At 35.9% G+C, this 19,695-nt stretch overlaps 1 long non-coding RNA gene across 1 annotated transcript in view; it reads right to left on the bottom strand.

Annotated features, from left to right (window-relative positions):
- Nucleotides 1–19,695, bottom strand: part of LOC118762133 — a 73,555-nt gene that overhangs the window by 46,917 nt on the left and 6,943 nt on the right. The gene's annotated exons all lie outside the window — the stretch shown is intronic.

The following is a 19,695-nucleotide window of genomic DNA, read 5'->3' as shown; positions in this document are numbered from 1 at the left end:
CTGATTACTTCTCTAGTCTTTAGTATGGAAAGAAGAGGCAGTCATCATAGTCTTTTTACATCACCTCTCCTCCAAACTTGAGAATAAGGTCAGCTTGGTTGAAGGAGGTGGTTAAATTTCAGAACTGTTTAGGATTGGTACATTGCAGATAAAATATGGCCCTGAAAGGGGTTACCAAATGAATGCAATTAAAAAAAAGGTTTGGCAAAGTTTTTAATATAGAAATAAAGTAGAATCTCATCACATGTTTAACATAAGTAGCTTGCTTACCAACCACATGGTTCTGGGTTTAGTCCCACTGCATGGCACCTTGGGCAAGTGTCTTCTACTATAGCCTCGGGTCGACCAAAGCCTTGTGAGTGGATTTGGTAGATGGAAACTGAAAGAATCCCGTCATATGTGTGTGTGTGTTGTGTGTGTGTTTGTGTGTCTGTGTTTGTCCTCCCAACGTCGCTTGACAACCGATTTTTGTGTTTATGTCCCTGTAACTTAGCGGATCGGCAAATAAGATCGATAGAATAAATACTAGGCTTACAAAGGTGGTGCTCCAGCATAGCCACAGTCAAATGACTGAAATAAGTAAAAGAGTAAAAGAGCATAATAAGTTGAAAAACTTAACTAAAATTATCTGCATTATTATATACAAAAATCCCCTGTAGGGATGTTTAAACTCTAAAAGCAACAGTCAAGAGGTTTCAATAAAATCACTTATTTGAAATTTTGGAAGATATAGAAAATTCAATACCAGGAGTTGATTTGGTTTTTAAGCCAACTACTGAAAGTAATAGGCATGTTTTGGTCTTCTTAGACCTCCTCGGTGAAGCATATCCAAATCAGACCCTTTTAGTCACATATGATGACACCATGAAGTGTGATGTACCTATTCTATATCTACATATTATATCAGGTGAAGACCACAGAAAACCAATCTAAAATATTCTCCATAGACATTCTCTGATAGCATAGCAATTTCTTTCTTTCTTTCTTTTTTTTTTCTTTTGAATGATCTAGTTAGAAGGAAAGAGCAGTGTCCATGACCTTCAAAGGCTTTCCAAGACTGTTATGATTAATGTCATTGATGTTCACTTGGAACGTATGTAAGTCAATGACTGCTGGAAAAATGTCAAAGAGAAGGTGATTTCAGAAGGTTAGGGTTGGCTCAGAGGAGGATGGGAGTTATATAGTACAAATAGCAAAAGGATGAGTGAGTTATGTGAACATGGATTGATGATGCTACTGAGCTGGCTAGTCCTGATGATCAGAGGCAATGGTAGTGACAGCAGGAAAGGCAGAATAAGGAGCAGTTTATCTAAGGATCAAAAGTGTATTTGAGAGTGAGATTTTTATTTAAAAGTGATCTGGGATATTCTTGTGTGTAACTTCAAAACAGTTCCAGACACCAGAAAAATATTACATTAGAGCTCAGATCAGCAACTGCTTAGAGGGAAATATTTTTAGTCCTTAAACAGGAATGCAGTTTTGCTCTATTACGTATGCAAGATTGCCGTGAGAGATCACCAGTAATTATGAGGTCTAATATATGCAACAACTTCAAGGGTATTAGTTGTATGTTGTTCAATAACTGTGAGAGAGAGGCATAAGATTGTTTCTTTGATATGTTTAGAGATTGTATCTTTATGCCACTGAAGAAGACAAGATTATTGAGTCCTTTTAGAAAATGTTTTCATGGTCTCTCTGTTCATAAAAGTAATGGAGTTTTGATATCATATGTCTAAATGATATATAGATGGTGCCTGTACAGTTAGAAATGGGTAAAAAGTGACATTATCTGCATTAAAATGATATTAGAGGTGGCATCTTTAAAATACAGGAATTAGAGCAAAGAAGATATAACTGAATTTTTTGCCACATTGATGTCAAGAGAAAATGGATCAGAGAAAGCCTCTTCCACATACTATGATGATGAAATCTGCTAACAAGAAGCTTTTAATCCAAGAAACAAGATATGGATGGAGCCGTATGTAGGTAGTTTAGTCAGGTGATTCTTGAACTTGATATGGACAAGTATTAGGTTAATCAGGTCATCCCATAAGTTCTGTCCGAATTTTGAATAAAGAAAACAAGTGATCAAATGTTATATTCAATTGAAATCTAATCATCAATGTACTTTCCCACATTATTTATGACTTCCTTCCATCTATTCACAAGCTTTTTAATCCCATCAATGTAAAACTCTTTTGGTTTCAAAGCAAAGAACTCTGAAATGTCAGTTTTGACCACCTCCTGGTTTGCAAAAGTTATGTCCCCGCAAATGATTCTGTAAACTATGAAACAAATGGTAGTCTGAAGGAACAAGGTCGGGAAAATAAGGTAGATGAGGAACTTTTTCCCAACCAAGCTCTTCGATCTTCTGTGATGTGATCTTTGCAGTGTGGGGTCACACATTGTCCTGATGAAACATCACTTCTTTTCGATTCACTAAAGTGGGTCTTTTCTTCTTCAAAGCTTGGTTCAAATGCTCTAATTGCTGACAGTAGACTTGAGCCTTGATTGTTACATTAGGTGGTAACAATTCAAAGTGAATTATTCCTTTGCAATCCCACCATATAGAGAGAAGAACCTTTTTCCCATGAAGTTCCCTTCTCAGTTGTGGTTGAGCTTTTTCCCTTTTACCAAGTCACTGTTTGCGACGTTTAACATTTCGATAGACGATCCATTTTTTGTTACCAGTCACAAGTCTATCCAAAAAGGGTGAAATGAGTTTGTGAGAATGGGGAGAAGAGCAGATGTCAAACCGGGATTTGTGGTTACTTTTAAACAATTCATGAGGCACCCATTTTCCAAGTTTAGGAGCCTTTCCAAGTTGTTGAAGATGACAATGAACAGCTGTATGGTTTGATATAAGCTTTATTGCCAATTCTTCAACTAATAATGCAAGATTTTCTTCAAGTAATGCCTCAAGGAGTTTATCATCAAACTCAACTGGATGTCCTGTTTGATCTTCATCTTCAAGGCTGAAATCTCCACTTCTGAATTTTGCAAACCATCTTCTGCAAGTTCTTTCATTCAAGCATTCTTTCCCATAAACTGAGTGTATGTTTCCAGTCGCTTCGGCTGCAGAGTTTCCTTTTTGTACTCACAAAGCATTATGTGCCACAAATGCTCTTTGGTTACTTCCATGTGAGAAAGGGTTTTAATCGAAGAAATTTTAATTCTATTATTCTGTAATATTTAACTAGTTCAAATATACACAAATGCATAAAAATAATTTTTAATTCCATCAGACATTCTAAAATACTATTAAATTTCATTCAATTTATAAAAAGGTAAAATCAGACAGAACTTATGGTATGACCTGATATTTTGCTAAATTTCTCAAGGGCCATGGCCCACAGGTAATTAATGCAGGAGAGTATAATCTCTGCAGGCTTAAACTATACTGAAGTCACCAAGGAAGAAAAAGGATTAGACATGTTAGAGAAAGAGTTTGTTAACAATTGTTCTATCACTTTTAAGATATTGGAATTGAGAGGGATAGGTTAATAGGTGGCAGGGTCAGAGGGGCTTCTCTTCTTGGGAATGGAACACACTTTAGTCTGTTTCAAAATATCAGGATATATGAGAGTGAGAGAGAGAGAGAGAGGGAGGGAGAGAGAGAAAGAAATTTGTGAAGGACAGGACTTAGTAATGGAGTACAGTAAAGGTAATATTAGAAGGACATTCTTAGGGCTAGCAGCCTTGTTGGATTGAAGTTACTGGAAGGGGTGTTTGCAGTTGGTGAGGTCGATGAAGTGGAGAAGAAAAGTGTGGAATTTTTCCAAAGTGTGCATGTGCCAAGAGCGTACAATGTGGAATTGGATGCAAAGTGAGCAGTAAGTTTGAAAACTTTTCCCTTTAAGAGTACAGCTGGCAGAGACATCTTAGTTGTGGTGTGGTAGGTAGGAGGATTCCACAAATTTGATAGAAATCCTTTTGGCAAGGAACCAAAAGGACTGATTGCTGTTTGTGAGGCAGGAAAGCCTGCAGGCTGGCATCATATACGATTTAAAATATTAAACTAAAATGTCTCTACACTCATATATAAAACAGACTAAGATAAGTGCTTCTATTTTGTTACAATAGATTGTAGATTCTATCTCAGAATTCATACTGCTATATTAACTATAATCTAACCAAATGGGTGGCCACCAAGTATTCTTCTATTTGTCATTATTTTTTATGTTATTGATAATGATGATGGTGATAATGATGATGACGACGATGAGGGGGTTGGAAGAAGAAGAGGAGGGGAAGGAAGGAGGAGAAGGACAATGATGAAGATGAAAACGACAGCAATGATGAAACAGATGATGTTAACAAGTTTTTACAAAACCCTTAACAATATTTAAAAATATAGACATTATTTAAAGAATAGCATCAGAACTGGAATCCATAATTTATAACCTTGTAATGTAAATGATGATGGTGGTGGTGGTGGTGGTAGTGGTGGTGTCAGTGGTTTTGGTGGTGGCAGCGGCAATGGTAGCAGCGATGGGATGGCAGTGATGGTGATGTCGGGAACAGTAGTGATGATGATGATGATGATGATAATGACAATGATGAACATAATGTCATTGTTGCCATTTTGCCACTGCTGCCATTATTGTCATTATCACCACAATTGGTGCACTGGCTTTGCAGAGTCTAAATCCATTCAGCCTGCAACACTTCTTAACATTATAAACCAAAAAGCAAGCTTTGTGTTTTACAACACAATTAGTTTAGTTACCAATTTAGTGATCACCTGTAATGATGTTTTCCTTACTGGATTTACTAGAGACAAACTACTTTCACCCCCACGCAAATTCTTCATTCACAACTGATGTTTACCATTCACTCGTTCTTTCACTAAGTGGTAATAGTTAACTTTTCCACTATCATTACACACATATCACACCCGTAATATTTCAGCTCATTCTTCTCAGTTTTCTTGTAATCCTTCAACACATCTTTCATCTTCTTTCCTTTAACACATAGAAAAAAACAAAAAAAAAAAAAAAAAAAACAAACAAACAAAGTACTTTCATTCAGTTTCTCTATTTGCTACATTCACTGCTGATCAAGCCATTCCACTCAGTTATTACTAAACCTTCATTACTTCTGTAACCTTACACTTGTGTTTTTTTTTTTTGCTTTTTGTATATCTCTTGGCTAAATGCTTTTATTCTCTTACTCTTGTCTATTGTATTGTGTTTCTTAGCTGATCATGTTGTATATATGTTTGTAAGATCTATCCATAAACTATCCCTCTTTATAATATGTATCCTGTAATAAACATTACTGAAAAAAAACCCAGGTGTCTTTAATATTATCAGTAACAGAAGGTGTGTTGCATATAAATATATTGTTTCCTCATGCACGTAAACTTCCGTTTCACACAAAACTTAACACTCTTCACATATGCATATCATAAACCTCATGAGTTTTTGTTTTTGAGTCTACACTGTAAGGCACGACCGGCTTTGGGGTTTTTCTAAAAAAATTTTACTTCAGTGTCATTTCCTATTTTTAACCCTATTTATTTGAAAATATTTATGGTCAGTCTATTGTGATCAAATGGCTTTCCATCAACCTGAAATATTTAAATGCTTTTGTTGAAGTACATGAGTGAAGAGGAAAATACTTAGGTAGAAAAGTGGAATGGTATGTACGTGATTATAGAGGGAAATGATTAGATGAACAGAAAGATAGGACATAGAGGAGATTCTATATATTCTAAAAACACTAAAAGACCAATATAGACTAAATCATTGAATTATATTCACAAAAACTATTTTGATCAGTAGTACTGAGGATATTTATGGATTTTTCATCAGGTGGTCATTTCAGAGCAAACAATTGGAACTGCATAATGTGGTAGATAAAAGAATAATCAGAAAAAGAACATAACCATAACATTAGTAGGAATGTATGTATGTGTGTGTGTGTGTGTGTTGAAAAGGGGTTTGGCGCTTCCATACAAGTTTTATTTTATAAACAAAAGAATGGATGAAAATGTACAATAAAGTTAAAACTGTACATCTCATCCATCTTTTTCTGTGTATATATATATATATATATATATATATATATATATATATATATATATATATATATATATATATACATTCATCGTCATCATCATCTTCATTGTTTAACGTCTATTTTCCATGCTGGCATGGGTTGGACAGTTTGATTGAGGTCTGGAAAGCCAGCAGCTGCACCAGGCTCCAATCTGATCTGGCAATGTTTCTACAGCTGGACACTCTTCCTAATGCCAGCCACTCTGAGAGTGTAGTGGGTGCTTTTTATGTGCCACTGGCACACAATCAGGGGGAACTGGCATCGATCACGTTCAGATAGTGCTTTTCATGCGCCACTGGCACAAGAGCCAATCAGGGGGAACTGGCATTGACATATATATGTATAGTCAAAGACACTGAATTTTTGTAAGACAGACCTGCTGCAATAGAATGGTTAGGAATATTCCTGAAGTTTCATGAGTAAAGCTCATCAGAAGTGTAACTTGAACATATGTTAATTTATATCCCAGAAGAATGGCTGGTATGAAGAAGAATAAAGTTGAGGCTTCCAACTTATGATCTAGTTCTGTCCTGGCTATCTAGTGTAAGTTAATGTGGTTTTTACTTGATTCCCAAGGTTTGTTTACCCTCTTTAGTCAGTGGAGGTGATTTTATATCATTACTAGTATGATATATATCATTACTAGTATGATATATATTACTGTGAAATATATCCTATTTTATCTTCTTATATTGCATTATCGTATGCAGTTACCATTTTTCTTTAAAGGGAAGTAGCCTCTGAGCCTCAACTAGCTAGAAATGACAAACGTATCTCCCTCAGATCACACTCTACCGTTTGGGGAAAGGAAGGGACACACAAGATAATGTAGTCCTACATACCCCTAAAACAGCAAGTTGACCATGGCTGGAATACTTTTGATAATAGTAGGTCTTCTCAAAGAGGTTTGATCTGACCTAAACCAAAGTAAGAGCATTTTCCTTTCTTTAACTTGCTTGATTTAGGAAACACAAGATGTAGTTTATTACCTTCTGCAATGGGTGCTGATCCATAACAATAATTCAGAACACTTTTTAACATTATGTTTAATCAAATCAAAGGCTTCTTATTTGTGTAAATATATATGATGAAATGATACCCTGAAGAACTATTGTGGAGCAACATCCAATTGCATTGTGAACACCCAGTGCAGAGGATGCAAACAGACTCAATGGAGAAATGCACTTAGAAAACAAATACTATGCACTGCATCTTGTATTTATCATACTTTTACTAATATTTGCCCTATATATCACAACTGGTAATACTGTTGAATACATAATTAGTCATACCACTTTACACTAAATAGACTGGATGAAGATACTCTTTATGGGGCTCTAAACTCACCATAACAAACATACATCTAACTGTACACAGTTATTTTATTTTATCTTTTTATTTCATTCATTATATATTTTCCTTAGGTTTTACAGGAATTGAACCATCCATTGTTGGCTTGAAGTTTCTTTTTAGTCAACTAAAATTTATTCCTTTCAAAGTTTCTAAAGCACCTTAGCTTATGGATACATACTTTGTTATCCAGTGCATCAACAATTTTCCCATTTTGTGGATAGGTTCCTGTCACTTCTGTTTATAAGTTACATGGTGTGCAAACCCTTTTTGGTTTATAACGTGAGATAATATTTCTATTTTCCCATATTTTGGCTACTTCTTTCATTTAATCTTCCAAGTCATGCTATTTACTCTGTTTATTACTGCATTATTAGAAAATGGATTAAGGTGGCAAGCTGACAGAATCATTAGAATGTGGGCAAAATGCTTAGCAGCATTTCATCTCTCTTTATGTTCTGTGTTCAAATTCTGCCAGGGTCGATTTTACCTTTCATCCTTTCAGGGTCGATTTTACCTTTCATCATTTCAGGGTCGATAAAATAAGTACCACTTGAGCACTAGGGGTCGATGTAACCGACTTATCCCTTTCCCCAAAATTTCAAGCCTTGTGCCTATAATAGAAAGGATTGTTAGAAAATGGACTAATTCACCTTTCATACATGTTAGGATGTGATAAATGTGTAGAAGCTTAATGAGCTACTTGTGATATGACTGCAAAAATATTGCTGACACTCAGAGAAAATGGGATGCTGCTGCTGGAAGGTACTAACTTTTGTATTGTGGATGGAAAATTTTCATGCAGTGTAAAAAAATATTTGAATTTATTTTATGTATGGCCATAACTAGTTGGGTGTAACTGTGGATGGTCACATGTCACACAAGTCAAAAGTGAGAGAGTATATTTATTGTTAAGTTAAGTTAATTTTTTGGCTCAAAAAGCAAAAGCAAGGCCATGTAGGGGGACAGGGAGTTATGTATAGGGAGGGTGATCATACAAAGAGTTCAGGCCATTTCTGGTCAAGAGAGACTTTGAACCGAGCGGTCATCGGCATCTTCACTATCTCGTCCGGCAGCTTATTCCACGGATCCGCAACCCAGACGGAGAAAGCCCCTCTCCTTCGATTGAGGTGAACTCGTTGCAGATAGAGCTTTTTGGAGTGACCCCGCAGCCGATGCTCTGGAGCAGGAGTGAAGAACAGCTCTTTCGAGAGGTTATACTTTCTGCTTATGATGTTGTGAGCAAGAATGAGATCACCACGGCGTCGTATTGTTGTATGAAGAGGCTACTGAATGATGAATATTTCCATCAACATAAAGTTGTAGCCATGAAAAATATAGTATATGAATGTTTGTAAAGGTTGCAAAGCAAATAAACGTTAGATATTTAGTTCTATGAGCAACAATGACAATATGGAAATCTAACGGTAGATTGGATCAAGCTTCTATTTTAATTCCATTCATATTTTAGGATGCTTGATATGAGTTTTGAATCAACTCCCAGGACTTGATGAGTATTTTATTCACCACAGATAAAGGGAAAGTAAAAGAAGTGATCTTGGTAGGGTTTGGATTCAAAATATCAATTGTTTTTATAGTTGAGTAACTTACAAGTTATGATCCAGATTGTTAGTAATGCCCTGTTGTACTTGCTGGCTTGGGAATTAAATTTGCTTAGGGGGTGCAAACCCAGGTCCAAAAATATTTACAAACAAGATCTTGTTTTTTTTTGTTATTTATTTTTGTTATTTATTTTTGTGTTTTGTTCTTTGAGAAGGAACCTAACTTCAAGCTATTTTTTACACATCACTTTTTATTTACCATTTTCTAAACCCGAGGAAAGTGGAGACGTGTGGCTTACTGGTTAGGGTGTTGAGCTCATGATTGTAAGGTTGTGGTTTCGGTTCCTGCACCGAGCGATGCGTTGTGTTCCTGAGCAAAACACTTCATTTTCATGGAGGCACATGGCCTAGTGGTTAGAGCAGTGGATTTGCAGTTGAGGGATCACGGGTTCGAAACTCGGACCAGACGATGTGTGTATTTTTGAGTGAAACACCTAAGCTCCACATGGCTCTGGCAGAAGGTAATGGTGAAACTTCTGCTGACTCTTTCGCCACAACTTTCTCTCACTCTTTCCTCCCGCATCTTGCAGCTCACCTGCGACAGACCGGCGTCCCGTCCAAGTGGGGAACCTATACGCCAAGAAAATCGAGAAGGAACAAACAAACCCGAGGAAAATAAGTAGGGCTGCAAATTTTGGTTCTGCACTCCGCAAAAATTCTAGGGGGTGTGCTTGCACCCCCTGTTCCAGGCCCATGGTTGTACTAGGAAAGGTGTCCTAAATTTCTTTTTTTTTTATAATTCTAAAGTATTCCTCAATATGTTAGTTATCTTTCACTGAACTGACCTACTTCATTCAAGTCGTTATGTATTGTATACACAAAGGATAAAAGTTTGTCATATCACTGTAAACACTCTATGTAAAAGGTTTCTAGTTGATGACCAATGAAATTTAGACATTTCATATTTACTTATATTGACTCTGAATATATTTATATTTATACAGAATAAATGAAATCCGTCTGCTGTTGCTTGTGCAGTTTTAAAATAAATCAAACACCATTAATTTGGTCTCCTGTCAGTTTTTTTTTTTTCATTATAATACATTTAGTGTGGTTTTTTTTTTAATCTCATTTTCAATCAGAATGTACATAAAGGTAAGTGAAGTGCAGTTCTCATATGACATTCCTTGATCTGAAGTTTTGAGTCAATGAAAGGAGATACAGAAGGACATTTCAAACAAATATCAATGTTACTCTCTCTTTACTCTTTTACTTGTTTCAGTCATTTGACTGCGGCCATGCTGGAGCACCGCCTTTAATCGAGCAACTCGACCCCGGGACTTATTCTTTTGTAAGCCCAGTACTTATTCTATCGGTCTCTTTTGCCGAACCGCTAAGTAACGGGGACATAAACACACCAGCATCGGTTGTCAAGCAATGCTAGGGGGACAAACACAGACACACAAACACACACACGCATATATATATATATACATATATACGACAGGCTTCTTTCAGTTTCTGTCTACCAAATCCACTCACAAGGCTTTGGTCGGCCTGAGGCTATAGTAGAAGACACTTGCCCAAGGTGCCATGCAGTGGGACTGAACCCGGAACCATGTGGTTGGTAAACAAGCTACTTACCACACAGCCACTTAGGTAAAGTTTACAAAACTGTATAAATGTATGGTAATAATACTCAATAAAAAGTGATTTAAATATACACAATGGCTTTGGAAGTAAGATTTCAAACTAAGTTCATATCCTATTACAAGAACTGACTGTGACTTTGATTGTGACACAAAACCCAACCTCATCCCACCTCATTAACCTGTACAGAAGGAATTAAAATTAAAGTGATACTAGAGCAGAGCAGCAGTCACAAGTAGTTGAGTGTTTCGTAGCTACACAATCTCTTTTGTAATACTCTGCTACTCATGACTCTCTTCTGAAAGTGATTTGGGAGTCATAACAAACTCTTCTCAGTCATATTGTCTCTTCATGACACTAACACATTAACTGTTCCTAGATAAATAATAATAGTTTCAATAACAATGTTAATAATAAATATTTCAACATGGAGGTTAGATTTTAGTGATTTGTTTTCTGCATACATGGAATATTTAAATAAATTACGGCGATGTACTTGCATAACAAGTAACCTGATCTGAGATCGTGTACTAGAACAAAAACAATTGCAGCGTGGAAGGTGTTTATAAGCCATTTAAGAAACACACAAAAACCGTTAGAGTCACTTCAACATTCAAATTTAATTTGTCAAAATATTTTCGTCACTTTGAGACTGCGACCTGTTCACTGACATAAATCCCAGAAGACTCAAAGACAAAGTTGAGTGGTGATTGAAATAAGAAATTCATCTAAATAAAATGCAATAAATTTACTTTGGTACTGGTGCCATTTGGAAATCTGTGGATTAGCAACACATTGTCAGTGATTCTAATTCATTTAGGACCATAACAAAATTATCAAATTTTTTTCTCAAGGTTAAAAAAAAAATGTGCTTATCAGAATGGAGATGGAATGTAAATAGACTATGGATGCAAATGTTATATGCCAATAGTGATATGATATGATATGAGTACCTTACACAGAAGATCACTATGGAAATATGTAGAGAGATCAGATCTGAAAATGTTGGGCTTCACAGATGACACAGGATGAAGAGAAGTGGCATATCCATCTAACTCATGCTGACATGAAAATATGGTCAGTAAAATAGTAACGATGCAGAAAGAAGATCCTGATAATAAGTCAACTGTAAAGCATAATCTCAATTTATATCTAATTAAATATTCTTCAGAATAATGAAGTTACAGCACACTCTAGATAAACTAGCTAATTAAATGTTGCTACTACAACAGCCTCTAAACTACTTGTTTGCATAGTCTTCATCCTTTCCTCCCGTCTCTTTTAATAACTGTATGAAATCGTTTTCCTGGTCGTCTTTCCTTTACCAGAATTGTAACTCTATGGAATTCCTTCTCTCTATGTTTCTCCTACAGACACCAATGCAGTAGTCAGGTAAACTGAATGTCAACCACATCAATCTAACCAATTTGAGAGATCTTGCAAAGTGTTCAGGGATTTCCCTTTCTTCACAGACTAGTTTATAATACATATATCACGTGATCACGTGACCAAACAAGACCATCAGATGTTGCTACACGTCGCTGGTCACAATGCGTTTGCATTGTTTTAGCCTTTGAATGACGCCACCCCGCTGGCTAAGCGAGCAGGCCAACAGAAAAAAGAGTGAGAGAAAGAGAGGTGAAAGAGTACAGCAGGGATCACCACCCCCTGCCGGAGCCTTGTGGAGCTATTTTAGGTGTTTTTCGCTCAATAAACACACACAACGCCCGGTCTGGGAATCAAAACTGCGATCCTCCGACTGCGAGTCCGCTGCCCTAACCACTGGGCCATTGCGCCTCCATATATAATACATATATATTTTTTAAAAATCAACCTTAATATGAGGAAACTTGCTTGAGATCATCTTTGGTTCCATGATATCAACTTCTGGTTTTAAAGTGGTCTAAATTAAAATCTACCGTTAAGATTTCATGTTAATCTTTGTTCCAAACAATATAATGACAAATATACTTTCCTAAATACTTCATTATTTTCAAAATTAATTGAAACAAAAACAGTGTATCTCAACAAAAATATGGTAATGATAGGGTTTACTAATTGACTTTTAAAACATTAATTAGAAAGTTACTGGGACATGTAGAAGCAGGATAGTAATATGCAATTGGTTTTATCAAAAAGCTTTTGTTTGAAAGCAAATGAGGAAAATTTTATTTACTATTTTTCACTTTAAACATTTTTTTTCCTTCTCATGCATTTTTATTTCTAGTAATATTTGTTGAAACTTTTTTGTTTTAGTATATCAATTAAAACATAGAATTAAGAGTGTGTCTATAGTTGTTGCATTTTTGTATGGTTGTGTCCTTTCAGATCATCTATGGTCAAGTGAGTTTTTGATACAATTTACACAGAACTTGAAAAATCTGTAGGAACAAGTGTTGCAGGAAGACATATAGGTTATAATGAGGTATTGTATTTTTGAGTTGAAACAAAAAGTGGAGTATTGAGGGTGGTGAGGGTGCTAAAGGTAGGACTGATAAGAAGTGCAATAAAGTCAACAAATTTGAAGTGTAAATTAGATAGTAGTATCATTAGAGGAAGCAGAGATTACTGTAAGGGTGAGTATTTTCAATAAGGAAATGTTGTTTATGTTGAGCGTATCTCTGGTCAACTATGTTGAAGACATATGGCACAGAAGCAACTAACAGTATGTGTAAAAGCAATCGATATCTTCAATCTATGTAGATATAAGATCTTTGGTTGTTTACTTTGCAGGAGACTTCACTATATGATCAGCATTCTAGGAGGGGATCAGCTTATCAATATTGAGGAGATACTGTTTTAGGAATCAGAACCTGGAATGGGGTTTCATTTTAAAGACATTTCAGAATTTGCTGGAGATCTGGCTGATACATTTACTAATTCACTATCACATAAATGATGTCTATATGAGGACATATGAAGAATAAACTCATACACACACACATGCATACATATATATATATATACACAACCTACGCATGCACATATACACACTCACACATACTCTCTTGCATCCACATACATGTACACACAAGGGCCTTTCATCCAGTTCCTGCTTGCTAATTTCAATCACATGGTATTAATCAGTCAGCTTCAGGCAATAGTAAAAGACACACGCACTAATTTTGGAGAGAAAATGCAATGTGCTTACCACTTTTTAGTCAGATTAAGCACTGTGAACATTTTATTGCAATAAACTAATGCTTCTACCTTCACAATTATCTCACTTGTTTCCAAAATAAATTGTTTACTACTCAACTCCAACAGATAGGACATTCAATAACTGTCAAACATATAAATGTACTCCATTTAGATTTGGAGTTTATGACAAAAATTAGCACAAAGAATACCAACAATTGTTAATTAGCAGCTTGAATTTTAAATAAATTACATTAGACACTATATGGCTTTTAATAATTACTTCAAGTTGTGATGAGAACAGAAGCCTAACATTTTTGATAATGGAACATGCCTGCATGATTCAGGACAGATGTTTGAAGTAAAGGAGAGGCTTTAAAGCTTGGGTAAATTAAGACCTGAATTTGGGGCACACTATTTTGGAATTAAAAAAAAAATGTTTTTAACTTAGAATATGAAGGTTTATAAATATTTAGCAACTAACTTGGCAGTAGAGCAATAGCTAATTGGTCAATGAATTGGGTGTAACCAAGTTTCAAATTTATAGCTGATGTTAATGCGAACTTTTATATTATTTATTAATGCCATTGAGAAAGTCATAAAAAGAGAAGAATCTAATTTAAAAGCTAATCTAGAGTGGATGAAGCCTACTAAGTTTTAATAAAATAAAGAAAATGAAACCCTTGGTAGCTGAGTACAAAGTTGAAAAAAAGTATTGAAATTTTTTGAGTAAAATAACTACAGTAATCAAAATTAAAAATCAATGAAAAATAATCAGGATTGTTGATTATAGTTAGGATGGAAACTGTAGAGTCAATCTGTTCAAATTCTCTTAGAAACTGGGAACCGACAGAAACTATTAACAATATTGATGACAAATAGTTGGATCGCTATTTGTCTTTTATAATTTCATTCATAATTAGGATGCATTTTAGGAATATAAATTGCTTCAGTATTCACTTGGCTAGTACTTTATTTTATAGACTATGGAACAATTAAAGACGAAGTTGACCTTAATACCATTCGAGCTGAAAGCACGAAAGGCCACAGCTAAAAACTATGAAATATTTTGTTCAACAATCAATCATAATGATAAATATTTATGTCGAGACACTCATGCAATAAAACTAATTTCGTGACTTTTTATAACCAGACATTTACTGACTGGTTGTTTATCTCCTGCACAATCCTGACTGAGAAGAGACATTCCAGTCATGATCATCCCATCATTTTTTCAGGATTAGTGAATGTGGCATTATGTCATGACATCATGTAATATTACCCACCTTTTCTTTTTTGAAAATGCCATGGTGTAATGAGGGAGGTTTGGCAGTTATTTCCAGGAGGCTGTGATTCTCTTGTTAACTCAAATATTAGAGAAGTGTACCTATTAGATATCAGTCCCACTAATCTTCACCCAGAAAATCAAATCTAGTATTAATGAAAAGACAATATAAACTCAGAGCAAAGCGGAGGATTTTGTGCTAAGGAAAAATGTTCCAGCTTTCAATAAATTTTAAAGTACAGTAAAACAAATACTGGGTAATTTTACATTTAATGAATGAAGGACAAGGGCTAGAATTTTGATTATCAATTCAGGGAGTCAGCATAAGAACATATCAAAGAGTTATTCCATTATCATTATCATTTTTACATCTACTTTTCTTTGCTTGCATGAATTGGAAGGATGCTCTCCAACACAGCATCCTACTGTTAGTTGTGTTCCTTTGTGAGGTTCAGCTTCCTGAGATCAGCTCTTAACATTTCCTTAGTCTTCCTCTTCCAGTACCTTCTTCTGCATGAATCTCTTGGCACTTCTTCAGTCATTTGTCATAATCTACACACATGTCCATACCAGTATAGCTGTCATTCTTGTAAATTACAATTTATTCCATTCATAATCCAGTTTCCCTTTCAGTACATTTGTGCCTTGTTGTTCATGCACACTAAAATTACTCATTCAATGAATCATACTTGCTTAATTTCTAACAGATGCATATACTTGCATCCAATGTCCAAGTCTCAATACCATATAGCATTGCTGTTCATGCATTGTGTAACTTATCCTTTGCTCAGACACAGAATAACTTTGTTATCAGCAAAGGAAATAACTTCTCTTTTTCCACCTTATTCTAATTCTGGCTACTATGCTTACAACTCCCATCTCACTGGTTGTTTAGGTCGCCTAGATAACAGTAGCTATCATTTACTTCTGAGCATTGCAAGGAATTTATTTACTGGTGCTTTGAGGGCTAACTACTCCTATATACCTATTATAGGTAAAGTTTATATTTGCTATTAACCTGTCTGTGGAGGCGCATGGCTTAGTGGTTAGGGTGTCAGCACCATGATTGTAAGAGTGTAGTTTCGATTCCTGGACCAGGCGACGCATTGTGTTCTTGAGCAAAACACTTCTTTTCACGTTGCTCCAGTCCACTCAGCTGGCAAAAATGAGTAATGCTGCGATGGGCTGGCGTCCCATCCAGCTGGGGAACACATATGCCATAGAAACCAGGCCCAAGAGCCTGGCTAGGCTTTAAAAAGGGCGCATTTAATTTTATTTATTTATTAGCCTGTCTTGATTCCACAACACTTCTTGTTCATCAGTAGATCACATTGGATACACCATCAGTAACTTTTACCCACGACTTGAATATTGAGCATAGCCATTTCTTTGATGGTATCAGAGTCATGCCTTCTTCCCTGTTTACTAAAATGTTAGTCTTGCTAAGTTTACTCTGAAGCCTTTTGGTTCTAGGTTTTGTGTCTATGTCTGGGATTATTTCTCTAAAGCTTCCAGTCTCTACTATTAGAACTTAGTCATTAGCATATAGGAGTCCCCATGGGCAACCAATCTGAAAATTCCTGTTTTGACCTAGAGGACAATAAAAAATAGGAAGGGGTTGAAAATGTGCTTGGTGTTCACCTATATTAACTCCAATTTCCTCCCTGAATTCATTACCAATCCTCATTTTACTAACTTGATCTTTGTATGTGGCTTGCACTGCCATGTTCACAATCATTCATGAACTCCCGGTTTCCTAAGAGACAACTAGCCTATAGATCAGTGTCCCTTCTTAAAGCTTTCTCCAGATCAACAAATGCAAGATAGAGAGAATTACTTTAGGCTTCTCTATTGCTGTTTCACAATAAAGAGAGCTTCGGTAGTACACTGAATTGGGAAAATTCTAAATTGCATCTCAACTAAATGGATCCTCTTCTTAATCAATTTTACTGTCATGTGGGTGATTGATCATTTTACTGTCATGTGGGTGGTTGCTTGTTGGTGTGTAATGTATTGTTGAAGACCACTGTCATGTGATCTGGTTGGCTGTGAGCATAATAAAGGAAGAAAACTCATGAACTTTTAAAATATTTATTTATGGACATGATTTACTGTGTTGGCAACCTAGAAAAGAAAGATGCAGATACAATAACCACCAGCAGAAAGGAGAGAACTTCACTGTGTCTTCTGGAAGGTTAGCTGTGGTACAGTGTGTGTGAGTGTATGAAGTTGTTTCTTGCTTGAGGTGGTCTGCCTGAGTGCCCCATATGCAGACAATTCCCACATGGCCTCAGACTCAATACAAAGGCCTACATCAAGTCCCTGGAGGAGGTTGTGCTGCTCTGGGTCAAGAGGGTGCCTGCTGGAAGACCCTATGTCTAGCAACAGGACTTTGCACCATACCACACAATTGTCCTGTCTGTAAGTCATCTGTCAATGAATTGACTGCCTACTGAGTGCCCAAGGTGGTCTGCTTGAGTGCCTGAGGTGGTCTGCTTGAGTGCCATGGTGGTCCTTTCAAGTGCCCAAGGTGGTCTGCTTGAATGCCATGGTGGTCCTTTCAAGTGCCCAAGGTGGTCTGCCTGTGAGTTAGGCCCCAAATTGTTTAAGTAGGATAAAGAGGAGGTGAATTTTAGATCATCCAAGAAGCCATATCACACCAGAGCTTCACGCTGATTGGTTGATCTATAGATCACTCATATGGCTCACTTGTATTCTCAGACTGAATATTTTGTGGTTGGAGTGTGAATCCATACAGTACTAAGACTCCTGTTACATTCATAACTTGGTTCAACAGTGTGTTACTTCTGTAGTTTTTTTTTTTTTTCTTTTTTCAAGAGCATCTCCTTTGCCCTTGGGACAGTTGGTCTGACATCTCTCAGGACAGTTTGGTTGACTATAAAGGTGATTAAAAGAGATTGGTCATCTATCTATCTGCCTGTCTATATATCTATCTACAAGATGGGTGAAAAGTAAGTAGGCATTAAAAATTGGTAACAAAATCAGTATTCCTTTTAAAAATTTATTGAAACAAATGACACATGTTCTTTATTACATGGAAAAATGGAAGTGGAAAAGTGGACATTGAAACGACAATGATGAGGATAATGATATGAACGAGAAAAGAGAGGACCCAATACAGAAAATATAATTTATTGGAAGCTGAAACTTCAATTCATACTCAGGGTTATTCTGATAATCGAAAATATACGTATATGTACACACACCTTTGTTTCATTTGTCTTTAGAATTCTAACGGATTATCCCATTAGCTACATGGAGAATCCTAACAGAGCACTTACACACAGGCAAGCGCCAACAACATTCTGAGTCTGATATACACCCACATCATATCAGTATGATAAATAATGGGAATAACAAAATGATAATGATGAATCATAGGAAAGACTTCCTCTCGTCCCCCACTATTTTATCCCTATTTTTCTTTCTTTTTTTTTTTGGCCAAAAAAACCCCATTTTCGGATACGGAGATTCCGGAAAATTGCCAAAAATCGGCATTTTGAAATTTCGCCACCCAACAATTTCTTCATTTTTTACTTTTTCCCCTAACCCTAACCCCAGATCTTTTCGGTTTGAACGACAGTTTTTTCTAGCGGTGTCATATGAAATTGTCACCCATAATTATGACCCTAGTATCGATCTATTGCATTTCAATCTCTTTTAGGGTTAGGGTTAGAGGTGGGGGTAAAGGTATCTTTTTTTCTTCACAAATGTAAATAAACCCAATCTGTTTCTTAAACGAGGGACATATTCATACGGCACAGAATGTTTTTTACCTCAATAGACGTCAGTGATTGGTTGAAATTGCAGACATTGAAGAAAAAACAACAAATATCTTACAAACTATAGAATTTTCTCGATAAGGCCAAGGGAAAAAGATGTTTTAGAAACGCATTCTACTAGTATACGAAGTTTTAAAATTTTTAGTTACCTAGAAATTATGTTAAAAACTGCCGTTCAAACCGAAAAGATTCCTACCCCTAATCCTAAAACCCTAGTTAAAAATGAAGAAATGAAGGTGTGGGGGGGGGGGTAATTTCAAAAGCCGATTTTAACAAATTATTTTGCAAATTCGTATTATCCGTAGCCGAAAACGGGGGTTTGTGAAGAAAAAAAAGTTAAATTAAAAAAGGGGTGTTTTTTTTTTGCGAGGAAGGGTACAAAGGAAGTCTTACCAAAAGGGGAGAAATGATACATTTTCACGCAAAGTTATGAAAATCCTTAGGAAACTTCAAGTTAGGGAAAAATAATGTAATTTCCCGCGCGTACTATGTAAATGTTAAGGGTTCTGCGTGAGGTAACTGTTGGCAGAGCGGGCTAGTGTCCCTCCCCCATATAGCACAAACTTGTCAAACTTCTGTATTACGCGTAAAGGATATTAAACGATGTAATTATAACTAACAAGAAACGAATAAAACATTTAGCAATAATAACAAAATATTGAAAAACACACATAGATAATCCCCTTAAAATAAGTGTACGTACGCGTGTATTTGTGTGTGTGTGTGTAGATACAAATATTCATATATTAGCTTTGTAACTATTATAAACATATAAGCACTCTTGAGAAATAAAGTAACACACACACATATGTATGGATAATATTAGTAGTATTGATATAGTTCA

Source organism: Octopus sinensis, linkage group LG2 (genome assembly GCF_006345805.1).
Source record: "Octopus sinensis linkage group LG2, ASM634580v1, whole genome shotgun sequence".
NCBI lineage: Eukaryota > Metazoa > Mollusca > Cephalopoda > Octopoda > Octopodidae > Octopus > Octopus sinensis.
The sequence above is the reverse complement of the archived record's forward strand: the minus strand, read 5'-3'. Positions and strand labels throughout refer to the sequence as shown.